This window comes from Bos javanicus, chromosome 15 (assembly GCF_032452875.1).
Source record: "Bos javanicus breed banteng chromosome 15, ARS-OSU_banteng_1.0, whole genome shotgun sequence".
Classification (NCBI taxonomy): Eukaryota; Metazoa; Chordata; class Mammalia; order Artiodactyla; family Bovidae; genus Bos; species Bos javanicus.
In genome coordinates this window covers 66,356,848-66,370,233 of record NC_083882.1, presented here as the reverse complement: position 1 = coordinate 66,370,233, position 13,386 = coordinate 66,356,848, and positions in this window count along the sequence as shown.

The following is a 13,386-nucleotide window of genomic DNA, read 5'->3' as shown; positions in this document are numbered from 1 at the left end:
TTTTATCAAATCTTAGATACCATCTATTGGAATATGCATCATCATTTCATAAAGCGTGAAGAAAGAAAACATGCTGGGAGTTGTTCAGATTCCCTGATGGAGAGATGTCAAAATATGGGAAAATGTGTATCTTGGGAGTCCCCGTAGAATGAAAAAAAAATTTTTTTATGATGATGTTGATGAAGTGTCAAATTCCAGTTTGCTAATCCACCTGCAGTCTTACCCATGATTTAGGTTTCTTATGTTTTAGCTCAGCTTGTTTTAAAATGTCTTTAGTAAATTCCCTTTGGATAATTCTTTTGCAAGACTTTCATTGTTCAAAATGTGGTACTATTAAGTAGTAGCTCCATAAACATTAATAATGAACTTGGGCTTCCCAGGTGGCTCAGTGGGTAAAGAATCTGCCTGCAATGCAGGAGATGTAGTTCTATCCCTGGGTTGGGAAGATCCCCTAGAGAAGGAAATGGCAACCTACTCTAGTACTCTTGCCTGGAGAATCCCATGGATGGAGGAGCCTGGTGGGCTACAGTCCATGGGGTCGCAAAGGGTAAGACACGAGTGAAGCGGCTTAGCATGGCACACGATTTATGTGCTAGACATTGTGCAAAGTGCATTTACATGCACTACCCTTTTTAATTTCACATAATCTTCTTACAAACAATTAGATTTTTATTATTGCCATTTTCAGACAAGACAGTCGAGGCTCATAGAAGTTTAGTACCTTGTCCAAGGACACCCAGCTAGCAAATGCCAGAGATGAGACTCGAGTCTCTGACTTCAGTGCTTGCTTTTTTAAGGGCTGTTTTTCATGTAAGCAAAAAGGTTGGAGGGAGCCTCTCTTTCCCTTTATAAAAAATTCTTGAACCATAACCTGTTGCATCATATAATTAATGCCTGCTTTTCCTCAGTCTTTCTGAGCTTACCCAGTTAGACCTCCAAGAAGTGCTTTTACCTCCCAGTACTCATTTGTTCTTGTTCTCTCAGAAATCAGTCTCCAGAATTTTAATCATTCTTGGCTCACTTCTCTGACAACCTTACCAAAGACATGTGCTGGAACTGGCAGTCAGAAAAGTGCCCTGAAAACTTAAACACACACACACACACACACAAACTTTTACAGTGTATCTGATCTACACAGGAAATTAGAAAACACCACATACTTAACTGGAAAAAATACTTGAAATGAAATGAAAAGTGAGGTTTACTGTTATTTAAATTTTGATTAAAAAATGTTTATCCTTTATCTAAGGCTCGGGGACACTGGAAATGAAGAAGCTGGAAGCTTGCTTTATAGAACTTTAATGATCTTCTCTTATTATGTTTTATTACTGTTTCCTAAGCCTGTGGTCAAATACAATAGCTTTATTAAAGCTGTGATTCAGTTAGAAAGGGGAATGAATTTTTCTGCCACAGGAGCACTGGTGAAAGATGAGAGAAGAGGTTAGGGCCGTTGGGGGAAAGAAAACTTCACAAGGAAACTGCTTACCCCACCAGTCTATTCTTCCCTCTAGGAGACAGCCTTCCTGAATGCACAGCTTAGCAGCCTGGGGGTACTTAGCTTCTAGTCCATTAGAGGAAGGGAAACAAAACAAAACAGAAAGGAGGCTGGAGTTACTGTTTGGACAGGAGATAAGGCTGCTTGTGTTCTGTGTAAAGTTCTGACCAATGCTTCATGGCCTGTGATCAACACTCTCATATTTAACATTCACTATGGTCCAGGCACTCCACTATGTTCGTGTCTTTGTTAAATCATCTAATCCCTTCAAACCTAGGCAGTATATTAAAAATCAGAGCTATCACTTTACCGACAAAGGTCTGTGTAGTTAAAGCTATGGTTTTTCCAGTAGTCATGTATGGATGTGACACTTGGACCATAAAGAAGACTGAGTGCTGAAAAATTGATGCTTTTGAATTGGGATGATGGAGAAGACTCTTGAGAGTCCCTTGGAAAGCAAGGAGATCAAACAAGTCAATCCTAAAGGAAATCGGTCCAGAATATTCATTGGAAGGACTGATGCTGATGCTGAAACTCCAATACTTTGGCCACATGATACGAAGAGTCGACCTTTGGAAAAGACCCTGATACTGAGAAAGACTGAGGGCAGGAGGAGAAGAGGGTGACAGAGGATGAGGTGGTTGGACGGCATCATGGACTCAATGGACATGAGTTTGAGCAAACTCTGGGAGATAGTGAAAGACAGTGAAACCTGGAGTGTTGCAGTCCATGGGGTCGCAAAGAGCTGGACACGACTTAGGGACTAAACAACAACTAATCTCCTCAACAGCCTCATAAGGTGGATACTATTATCATTTGCATTTTATAAGGGAGAAAAGAGGCCAAGAGAGTAACGTACCTAAGTTCACATGATAAGGGGTGTAGCCAGGACCTGATCAGATATTTTAACTCAAGTCCAGACATGTACTAGGCTGTGATATAACAGGACAGTGTTAAATACCCACCTGCTTTTGCCAGAAGCCATGCACCCTGGCTAAGCGCGGCCGAGAGGAGCTACCCCACGTCCGAGGTCAGGGGCAGAAGCCAGGAGGACCCAAAGGGCGGTGGCCAAGAGTAGTTACCACACGTCCGAGGTCAGAGGCAGCGGTCAGAGGCAGCGGTCAGAGGCAGCGGCCGAGAGTGCAAGACTGCGACGGCGCAGGAACGGCTGAGAGGAGTTAACCCACGTCCGAGGTCAGGGGGGGCGGCCTAGAGGAGATACCCAGCGTCTGAGGTCAGGGGCGGCGACGAGAGGAGTTACCCCGCGTCCCAGGTCAGGGGCGGCAGCCGGGAGGAGATACCCCACGCCCGATGCCAGGGGCGGTGGCTGGGAGGACCAACCCCACGCCCTGGCTGCGCGGGCACAGGAGGGCCTAGAGGAGCTATCCCACGTTGAAGGTCAGGAGGGGCAGCGGTGAGGAGATACCCCTCGTCCAAGGTAAGGAGCATTGGCTGCACTATGCTGGAGCAGCAGTGAAGAGATACTCCACACCCAAGGTAAGAGAAACCCAAGTAGACGGTAGGTGTTGCAAGAAGGCATCAGAAGGCAGACACACTGAAACCATACTCACAGAAAACTAGTCAATCTAATCACACTAGGACCACAGCCTTGTCTAACTCAATGAAACTAAGCCATGCCTGTCGGGCAACCCAAGATGGGCGGGTCATGGTGGAGAGATCTGACAGAATGTGGTCCACTGGAGAAGGGAATGGCAAACCACTTCAGTATTCTTGCCCTGAGAACCCCATGAACAGTATGAAAAGGCAAAATGATAGGACACTGAAAGAGAAACTCCCCAGGTCAGTAGGTGCCAAATATGCTACTGGAGATCAGTGGAGAAATAACTCCAGAAAGAATGAAGGGATGGAGCCAAAGCAAAAACAATACCCAGCTGTGGATGTGACTGGTGATAGAAGCAAGGTCTGATGCTGTAAAGAGCAATATTGCATAGGAACCTGGAATGTCAGGTCCATGAATCAAGGCAAATTGGAAGTGGTCAAACAAGAGATGGCAAGAGTGAATGTCGACATTCTAGGAATCAGTGAACTGAAATGGACTGGAATGGGTGAGTTTAACTCAGATGACCATTATATCTACTACTGTGGGCAGGAATTCCTCAGAAAAAATGGAGTAGCTATTATGGTCAACAGAACAGTCCGAAATACAGTACTTAGATGCAATCTCAAAAATGACAGAATGATCTCTGTTCGTTTCCAAGGCAAACCATTCAATATCACAGTAATCCAAGTCTATGCCCCAACCAGTAACGCTGAAGAAGCTGAAGTTGAACGGTTCTATGAAGACCTACAAGACCTTTTAGAACTAACACCCAAAAAAGATGTCCTTTTCATTCTAGGGGACTGGAATGCAAAAGTAGGAAGTCAAGAAACACCTGGAGTAACAGGCAAATTTGGCCTTGGAATACGGAATGAAGCAGGGCAAAGACTAATAGAGTTTTGCCAAGAAATGCACTGGTCATAGCAAACACTCTCTTCCAACAACACAAGAGAAGACTATACATGGACATCACCAGATGGTCAACACTGAAATCAGATTGATTATATTCTTTGCAGCCAAAGATGGAGAAGCTCTATACAGGGAGCAAAAACAAGACCAGGAGCTGACTGTGGCTCAGACCATGAACTGCTTATTGCCAAATTCAGACTGAAATTGAAGAAAGTAGGGAAAACCACTAGACCATTCAGGTATGACCTAAATCAAATCCCTTATGATTATACAGTGGAAGTGAGAAATAGATTTAAGGGCCTAGATCTGATAGATAGAGTGCCTGATGAGCTATGGAATGAGGTTCATGACACTGTACAGGAGACAGGGTTCAAGACCATCTCCATGGAAAAGAAATGCAAAAAAGCAAAATGGCTGTCTGGGGAGGCCTTACAAATAGCTGTGAAAAGAAGAGAAGTGAAAAGCAAAGGAGAAAGATATAAACATCTGAATGCAGAATTCCAAAGACTAGCAAGACGAGATAAGAAAGCCTTCTTCAGCGATCAATGCAAAGAAATAGAGGAAAACAACAGAATGGGAAAGACTAGAGATCTCTTCAAGAAAATCAGAGATACCAAAGGAACATTTCATGCAAAGATGGGCTCGATAAAGGACAGAAATGGTATGGACCTAACAGAAGCAGAAGATATTAAGAGGAGATGGCAAGAATACACAGAAGAACTGTACAAAAAGATCTTCACAACCCAGATAATCATGATGGTGTGATCACTGACCTAGAGCCAGACATCCTGGAATGTGAAGTCAAGTGGGCCTTAGAAAGCATCACTACAAACAAAGCTAGTGGAGGTGATAGAATTCCAGTTGAGCTATTCCAAATCCTGAAAGATGATGCTGTGAAAGGGCTGCATGCAATATGGCAGCAAATTTGGAAAACTCAGCAGTGGCCACAGGATTGGAAAAGGTCAGTTTTCATTCCAATCCCAAAGAAAGGCAATGCCAAAGAATGCTCAAACTACTGCACAATTGCACTCATCTCACATGCTAGTAAAGTAATGCTCAAAATTCTCCAAGCCAGGCTTCAGCAATATGTGAACCGTGAACTTCCTGATGTTCAAGCTGGTTTTAGAAAAGGCAGAGGAACCAGAGACCAAATTGCCAACATCCACTGGATCATGAAAAAGCAAGAGAGTTCCAGAAAAACATCTATTTCTGCTTTATTGACTATGCCAAAGCCTTTGACTGTGTGGATCACAATCAACTGTGGAAAATTCTTCAAGAGATGGGAATACCAGACCACCTGATCTGCCTCTTGAGAAATTTGTATGCAGGTTAGGAAGTAACAGTTAGAATTGGACATGGAACAACAGACTGGTTCCAAATAGGAAAAGGTGTACGTCAAGGCTGTATATTGTCACCCTGTTTATTTAACTTATATGCAGAGTACATCATGACAAACGCTGGACTGGAAGAAACACAAGCTGGAATCAAGATTGCCGGGAGAAATATCAATAACCTCAGATATGCAGATGACACCACCCTTATGGCAGAAAGTGAAGAGGAACTCAAAAGCCTCTTGATGAAGGTGAAAGTGGAGAGTGAAAAAGTTGGCTTAAAGCTCAACATTCAGAAAACGAAGATCATGGCATCCGGTCCCATCACTTCACGGGAAATAGATGGGGAAACAGTGGAAACAGTGTCAGACTTAATTTTTCTGGGCTCCAAAATCACTACAGATGGTGACTGCAGCCATGAAATTAAAAGACGCTTACTCCTTGGAAAGTTATGACCAACCTAGATAGCATATTCAAAAGTAGAGACATTACTTTGCCAACAAAGGTTCTTCTAGTCAAGGCTATGGTTTTTCATGTGGTCATGTATGGATGTGAGAGTTGGACTGTGAAGAAGGCTGAGCACCAAAGAATTGATGCTTTTGAACTGTGGTGTTGGAGAAGACTCTCGAGAGTCCCTTGGACTGCAAGGAGATCCAACCAGTCCATTCTAAAGGAGATCAGTCCTGGGATTTCTTTGGAAGGAATGATGCTAAAGCTGAAACTCCAGTACTTTGGCCACCTCATGCAAAGAGTTGACTCATTGGAAAAGACTCTGATGCTGGGAGGGATTGGGGGCAAGAGGAGAAGGGGATGACAGAGGATGAGATGGCTGGATGGCATCACTGACTCGATGGACATGAGTCTGAGTGAACTCCGGGAGTTGGTGATGGAGAGGGAGGCCTGGCGTGCTGGGATTGATGGGGTTGCAAAGAGTCGGACACGAGTGAGCGACTGATCTGATCTGATCTGATGCACCCTGGAGGCTAGTTAGGCATAGGGGTCGGGGAGCCTCTCATAGAACCAATAACCTCAACACAGACTGAGAAAAGAGGGATTTGGAAGGAAATTGTGATGGGGCCTCCTAACCGATGCCCCCATAGCTCCCTTTAAAGGGAGAGAAATAGAGCAATTTCAAAGAGTTGGCGGAGGTTAAAGGTCAAGACTAAGCCACCGTAGCTAAGCAATGGAGAAATACAAGCCTGTCATTGCCAAAGTGACAAAATAGAATATCAGGGCACATTCAAAACAACCTCCTGTAATTATTATGGAAATCAACTGTTGCTATTTCTGAGACATTTTTGCCAGCCATGTGAGGGACATATGACATCATGAACAGTTACTGATAAAAGGATGAGGAATTGAGACTTGGGGGCGACTGTATGACCTTGGCCAGGTTACTTAACCTCTCTGAGCTCCAGTCCACTCGTTTGTAAAAGGGAGATATTAATAACCTGTACCTCTTAGCATTCTTGCAAGAGTTAAGAGATGATAATATAGGCAAATCACTTGGCCCCACGCACAGCGCACGGAAAGTGCCGAAAACATGTGAATTCTCCCTTGTGCTCTTCTGTCAATTCCACCTGCTGTAAAACTGAGGCCCATCTGTCTTGAGGGAGATGCATCATTTACCCATGAAGAGGGGAATTTGAATACCGACAAATATGTGTTGAGTGTCCTTCTGGTCCCAGAGTGGGTGCTGGGTGCTAGAGATACCATAGTGCTCCCTTTGGGCTTGGTTTTTGCAAAAAAATCAGTAAGCATTTTCTTTCTTTTTCCTTTTTTTTGGTTGTGCTGCACATCATGTGGGATCTTAGTTCCCTAACCAGGGATTGAACTCATTCCCCCAGCAGTGGAAGCACAGAGTCTTAACCACTGGACGGTCAGGGAAGTCCCAGAGAAGTATTTGATTCCCAGAATACATTAGGGCTCCTGCCACATACTCCCAGAACATCCTCTACTGCCTCCATTTTTGCTTATTTTATTTGCAATCCTACTTCCCACCATTCTGTCAAGCCTCCCTGAGAAAGGGACAATTCATGCCTTAAGGAGGAATGTTAGTTGATTAGGGGGAGGGAATTAGAGGTCCCCAGGCAAGTGGAAGAGCTGGGGTGACATCTCAGAGCCAGTTAGAAGGAGGGATTCCAAGAGCTGACATCCAGCAGGGTCCAGTTTGGTTGGAACTCAGAGAGCATAGAATGGTAGATGTTAGGTGAGGTCAGAGCCAGAGGGGGGATTACAGAGTTTATATAGTCCTGTTGTGGAAGCCAGCTCAGGTGAGGCCCAGAGATAGGCAGCAGCCTTCCCTGATAGCTCAGTTGGTAAAGAATCTGCCTGAAATGCAGGAGATCCCGGTTTGATTCCTGGGTTGGGAAGATCCCTTGGAGAAGGGATAGGCTACCCACTCCAGTATTCTTGGGCTTTCACTGAGGCTCAGCTGGTAAAGAATCCACCTGCAGTGCGGGAGACCTGGATTCGATCCCTGGGTTGGGAAGATCCCCTGGAGATGGGAAAGGCTACCCACTCCAGTATCCTGGCCTGGAGAATTCCATGGACTGAACAGTCTATGGGGTCACAAAGAGTTGGACACGACTGAGCAGCTTTCACTTTCACTTTCATCGCACTGTTAAAAGTCTAGACAGTAGACCCCAGTGGTAGACTTCTCCATGTGTGCATATGTGTGTGCCTGTTTGTATAATTCTACCCTGTCAGGGTTTGGTCACGGAAAACAAAGGCTACTCAATATATTCCAAGATTCAAGAGTTATAATATAAGGAATCAGAGTTTCACAAAACTGAGGTGAAGGGAGAAGGGAGAGGGGAGCGAAGGTCAGAGAAACAACTGATGAGATTCCAGACACATCACTGCCAAAATATGGCAGCTTGGCGTATTGAAAATCTAAACTGAAGGAATTTGGGAAAACAGAAAAGCAGGAGAGGCATCTGACTTCCCCCACTCTTCTTCCTGGAAACAGATCCTAAAACTCCAGGTGGAAGCTACCTTCCCTGTACCAGGAGGTCTTATCTGCAAGGATGGGGAGTTGAGGGGCCAAGAAATCCTTACAAGCAAACCCTGATAAACTCACCTTATCTTCCTAGTTACTTCATCACCATTTACCACCCCTATCCCAAACCCCTCTGCCTTATCAATTCTTCACCAGTGTATTATTTCTTTGTCTAAAAGATATAAAAACTTTCTGCTCTTGTCACTCCTTCAAGGCTCATTCTCTCATGAAGGCTCCATGTCCATGTAAAAATTCAATACGCTTTGTGTGCTTTTCTCCTGAGGATCTGTCTTTGTCAGTTTAATTTTCAGACCCAGCCAGGGACCCTAAGAGAGTTCAGGAAAACCTTTTCCTCCTCTACACAGTCTCTGACCATCTGGTCCTGCTGCCTCAGAGCAGGGGATGTTCAAAGGTCTGCCCGCAGATACCAGTCTATCCACGATCTCGGGGGGAAAAAATGACTTCTCTTCTGCATTCCTAATACCTCCTTAAGGGCTTTTCCCTGGCCATCCTGAACCTGAAACCAAGCAGGAAAGGGGGTCTGGTTTCTCCTCTCTGAGGTGTAGAGAGCATCAGCAAAACATCTCATTGTAAGAGAGATGTACTGCGCTTGAGCAAATCTAAGATTTACGCACCACTGAAAAAGGAAAATAGCTGCCAATTACAAGGACCCAGTGCTGTCTTGTCATCAACAGTTTGGCACAGCCCGTTTCAAAGAGGTAAAAATGTGCTTGTGTGTTTGGGGCTGGGAAGTATCTTTTACAATTGATTTTTTTTTAATGATTTAAGGAAAAGGTAATAATCACTGACTGTTGTGGACTCTTAATTTCCTACTGTGAGCCTTAGGGACACTGAGGCAGTACTACAGCCGTCTCACCAACAGGACTGAAGATGCTCTCTGGGTGGCAGCAGAAAGGGTTGCCTGGTTCCTGCCATGTGCTGATCTCCTGGACTGCCTCTCAGTCTCCCTCAGAGTGACTGTGAGGAAACCATAGATGCCAACGGACCCAGACAGCTAACTGCCCTTTCTTGCTTCAAGGCCAAACTGAAGAGTTTTTTAAAAAAACTTTTTACTTTTTGTGAAATACATCACACAAACAAAAGTAGGCAAAACCACTACCTAGTCATAAAATGGACAGCTGCTAGCATCCCCAGAATCCCCTTGCTTTCCATGCCAGTCTAGACTTTCCTTTTTCCCTAAGTTGTTAGTCATTTAGTTGTGTCCCACTCTTTCCAGACCCAGGGACTGCAGCCCACCAGGCTCCTCTGTCCATGTAATTCTCCAGGCAAGAATACCAAAGTGGGTTGCCATGCCCTTCTCCAGAGCATCTTCCCAATCCAGGGACTGAACCACCATCTCCTGCATTGCAGGCAGATTACCATCTAAGCCACCAGGGAAGCCTTTTCTCCCTAAAAGAAAGTTGAAAGTGAAAGTTGCTCAGATTCTTTGCGACCCAATGGACTAAACAGTCCATGGACTTCTCTAGGCCAGAATATTGGGGTGGGTAGCTGTTCCCTTCTCCAGGGGATCTTCCCAACCCAGGGATCAAACTCAGGTCTCCTGCCTTGCAGGCAGATTCTTTACCAGCTGAACCACCAGGGAAGCCCAAGAATACTGGAGTAGGTAGCCTCTCCTTTCTCCAGTGGATCTTCCAACCCAAGGAATCAAACTGGGGTCTCCTACATTGCAGGCAGATTCTTTACCAGCTGAGCTACCAGGGAAGTCCTTTCCTGCCTAAAAGACCGCCACTATTCTGACTAGTAGCTATTATTCATCTATCTATATTCATCTATTATGAAGTTGTATATAAACAGAGTCACACACAGTACATCCTCTTTTGGGTCTCGCTCCTCTCCCCCAACGTCACTTGTGAGATTCATCTGTTGTGTGTAGCTATGGTCCAGTTGTCCTCATTGCTTTTTAGTGTTCCATTTTCTGGTATTTGGGCGTTAGAATGTAACGTTGAGCACTGGGCAATTTCCATTTGGGGACTATTGTGACTCATGCTGCTGTCCTATTTCCAACAGTCAGGACATGGAAACAACCTAAATGTTCATCAGCAGAGGAATGGGTAAAGAAGATGTGGTGCATGCATACAATGGAATGTTACTCAGCCAGAAAAAGGAACAAAATTGGGTCATTTGTAGAGATGTGGATGGACCTAGAGACTGCCACATAAAGAAAAGTAAGGCGGAAAGAGAAAAACAGATATCATATATTAACGCATGTATGTGGAATCTGAAAAAAATGGTTTAGATGATCATGTTTGCAAAGCAGAAATAGAAACACAGATGTAGAGAACGAATGTATGGATACCATGCAGGAAAGGAGTGGTGAGGCGAACTGGAAGATTGGGATTGACATATATACGCTACTGATACTATGCATAAAATAGATAATTAATGAGAACTTACCATAAGGCACAGGGAACTCTACTCAGTGCTCTGTGGTGCCCTCAGTGGGGAACCCATAAAAGAGGGGATGTATGTATATGTACAGTTGATTCACTTTGCTGTACAGTAGAAACTTTCACAAAATTGTAAAACAACCTTGCGTGCGTGCTAAGTCGCTTCAGTTGTGTCCAACTCTGTGCAACCCTGTGAACTGTAGCCCACCAGGCTCCTCTGCCCATGGGATTCTCCAGGCATGAATACTGGCATGGGTTACTGTGCCCTCCTCCAGGAATCTTCCCAACCCAGGGATCAAACCTGTGCCTTCTGCACCTCCTGCATTGCAGGCAGATTCTTTACCGCTGAGTCACTGGAGGAGCAACTGTACTCCAATTTTAAAAATATAGCATTACCGTCAACATGCTAGTGAGAGCCTTTTGTGAAGCTGTGTGTGCATGTCTCTTGGGTATGTACCTAGGTGTGGAATTGAAGGAGAATCCGGCTTCAGTAGAGTGGGCCCGGCTTTAAGTGTTGCGTGCAACTGAAGCTTCTTTGATTTCATCCCTCAAAGCTCACAACAGCCCTGCTTGAGAACTTTTTCAGAGAAGCTTCCAGCCAAGGACTTGAACCTTGGAAGCATTCTATGGAGAAGAAAGTGACTTTCTTGACAGCAGATGAGAAAAGGATGGAACAGGCACATTCTCTGCAGGCAAAAGAAAGAGTTTGGTGCTGGTGAATATACGAGTGCGCGGCTGCACCTGGAGAACTTTCTACAGGAAGTGTCTTTGAGGAGGGTCAGTTCTTCCTTTGCCTTAATTCAGCACCTTGTTACCTGGGCAGATCCAAGTTACCAGCTTCAGGGAACCTCTATATGCCTTGTTGGATTTTGCATCCATGGCAACGCATGCTTTACATACCATTTTATTTCAGACAACGGGAAATTAAACACTTGATGTGAAGCAATGTCAGGTGGCAGGTTGGAGTGTGGGGGAGGGGGGAAGACTGTGTCTCCAAGTGGCAACTTGTCAGACAGAATGCCTAATACAATGCACTTAAAGAAAGGTGTGCATAGAAAGACTCCTTGCTTTGTGTCAGGCATACGAAATGCCTCTCACTGCCCAGTTCCCTCAGCCTTCCCTGCCCTTGCATGCTGATTGCATTACAGAATGTAAACTGTACACACACACACACACACACACACAAACACACACACACTGTCAAACATCAATTCTTGGATGAAACAGAAAAATTAGAAAAAGAAAAGTCACTGATCTTCAGAACGTAGGACCTTTTGGTGGCTTACTGGCAGGGCAGTACAATGGGTACTCACTAAATATTTGGCTAATAAATAAATGAATGAATGCAGCCAGGAGCTCTTCAAATGAAGGGTGACATTGGTGGTCACATTTCACTTTGTATACTAGTTTCTCTATTATGACTCTTAATGACTTAAGTCTGTGATTATCTTTATGCCCTAATAAAAGTGCTTTTGAACAATTAGGGATTGCTGCTCTGAAGTTGTATTTTAAATTAATTAGGCAGTGTATTTAACAGCTTCCACTGTCTGTTAATGCCAACACAGGAGAGTGACAGGTGGGGAGGGGCAGTCCTGTTTACAGTGAGGAGGAGGCTTATCTCTTTGGTTTTGTTTTCTTTCTTTCTTTTGATTCTTTGTTCCCCCTACCCCCAACAACATCATAAGAGAAGGGTGGAACTGACTGGACAAGAAATCACTTTTGACGGTGAACATCATGTTGAAAGAGAGCTTCAGGTGCGTAAGCTTTACTGGCTCAACAGACAGGAAGCCTTTCTCCTCCCTCCTCACCATGTGAATCAGGAGTAGGAGGTCTCAAAGGCAATGTTGCATATGGGCGCAGGTTTTTGTTTTTCTAAACATACACACACCCACAAGTGTGTGAATGCCTAATATTTAGAAAGTCAAGCCTGGCAGGTGGAAATGAGCCTTTTTGACAAATCTCTATTTATTGTGTTATTTCACCGTCAGAGGCTCAAATGCTAACTAGCTTTGTGAATAATTTGTGGATGGGAATGTGATAATTTTTCTAAGTCAGCCGGTGGGTTCAGTTCATTGCACACCCCACCTAAAAATAAATTCTCTGGCTGACTGTGAACATACCGATACTTGCTGCAAGTGAAGCAAACTTATGGGGACCATTAAAGTGCCAGGGCATTGGAAAATAACAGTGAACTGAATGCTGATTTGCATTTATGTCATAAAATAACTTGTCACCTTCAATTTATCACAGTAATTGGTACCAGAGGAGACTGTATGATGCTTATACTTGGTTCAAAGCCACCTTTCCTCACTCCCAGTCCCTGCCTCTCCCTCTCCTGAAATAGTCATGGGGCACTTCTGAAGACAAATGGTCTTATTCCTTTTCCTGTATCATTGGAATTTGGGAAAGGAGAGGCATCAATGTATTCAAAGAAATTAAACCTCAAAATAATCAAATGCAGTATGTGCTGTTATTATCCCCATATTGCAGATGAAGAAACTGAGGATGAAGAAACTTTTGCACAGAGAAGCAAAATAATTTTCCCAAGGTCAAGGTCTTACAACCAGTAAGTGGGAAAGCCAGGATTTGTACACTGACAGTGGGACCCCAGAGCCTATTTTCTTAATCACTGTGCTATGCTGTCTGGTTTAGACTATATGTCTCTAATATAAATATTTTGGGGG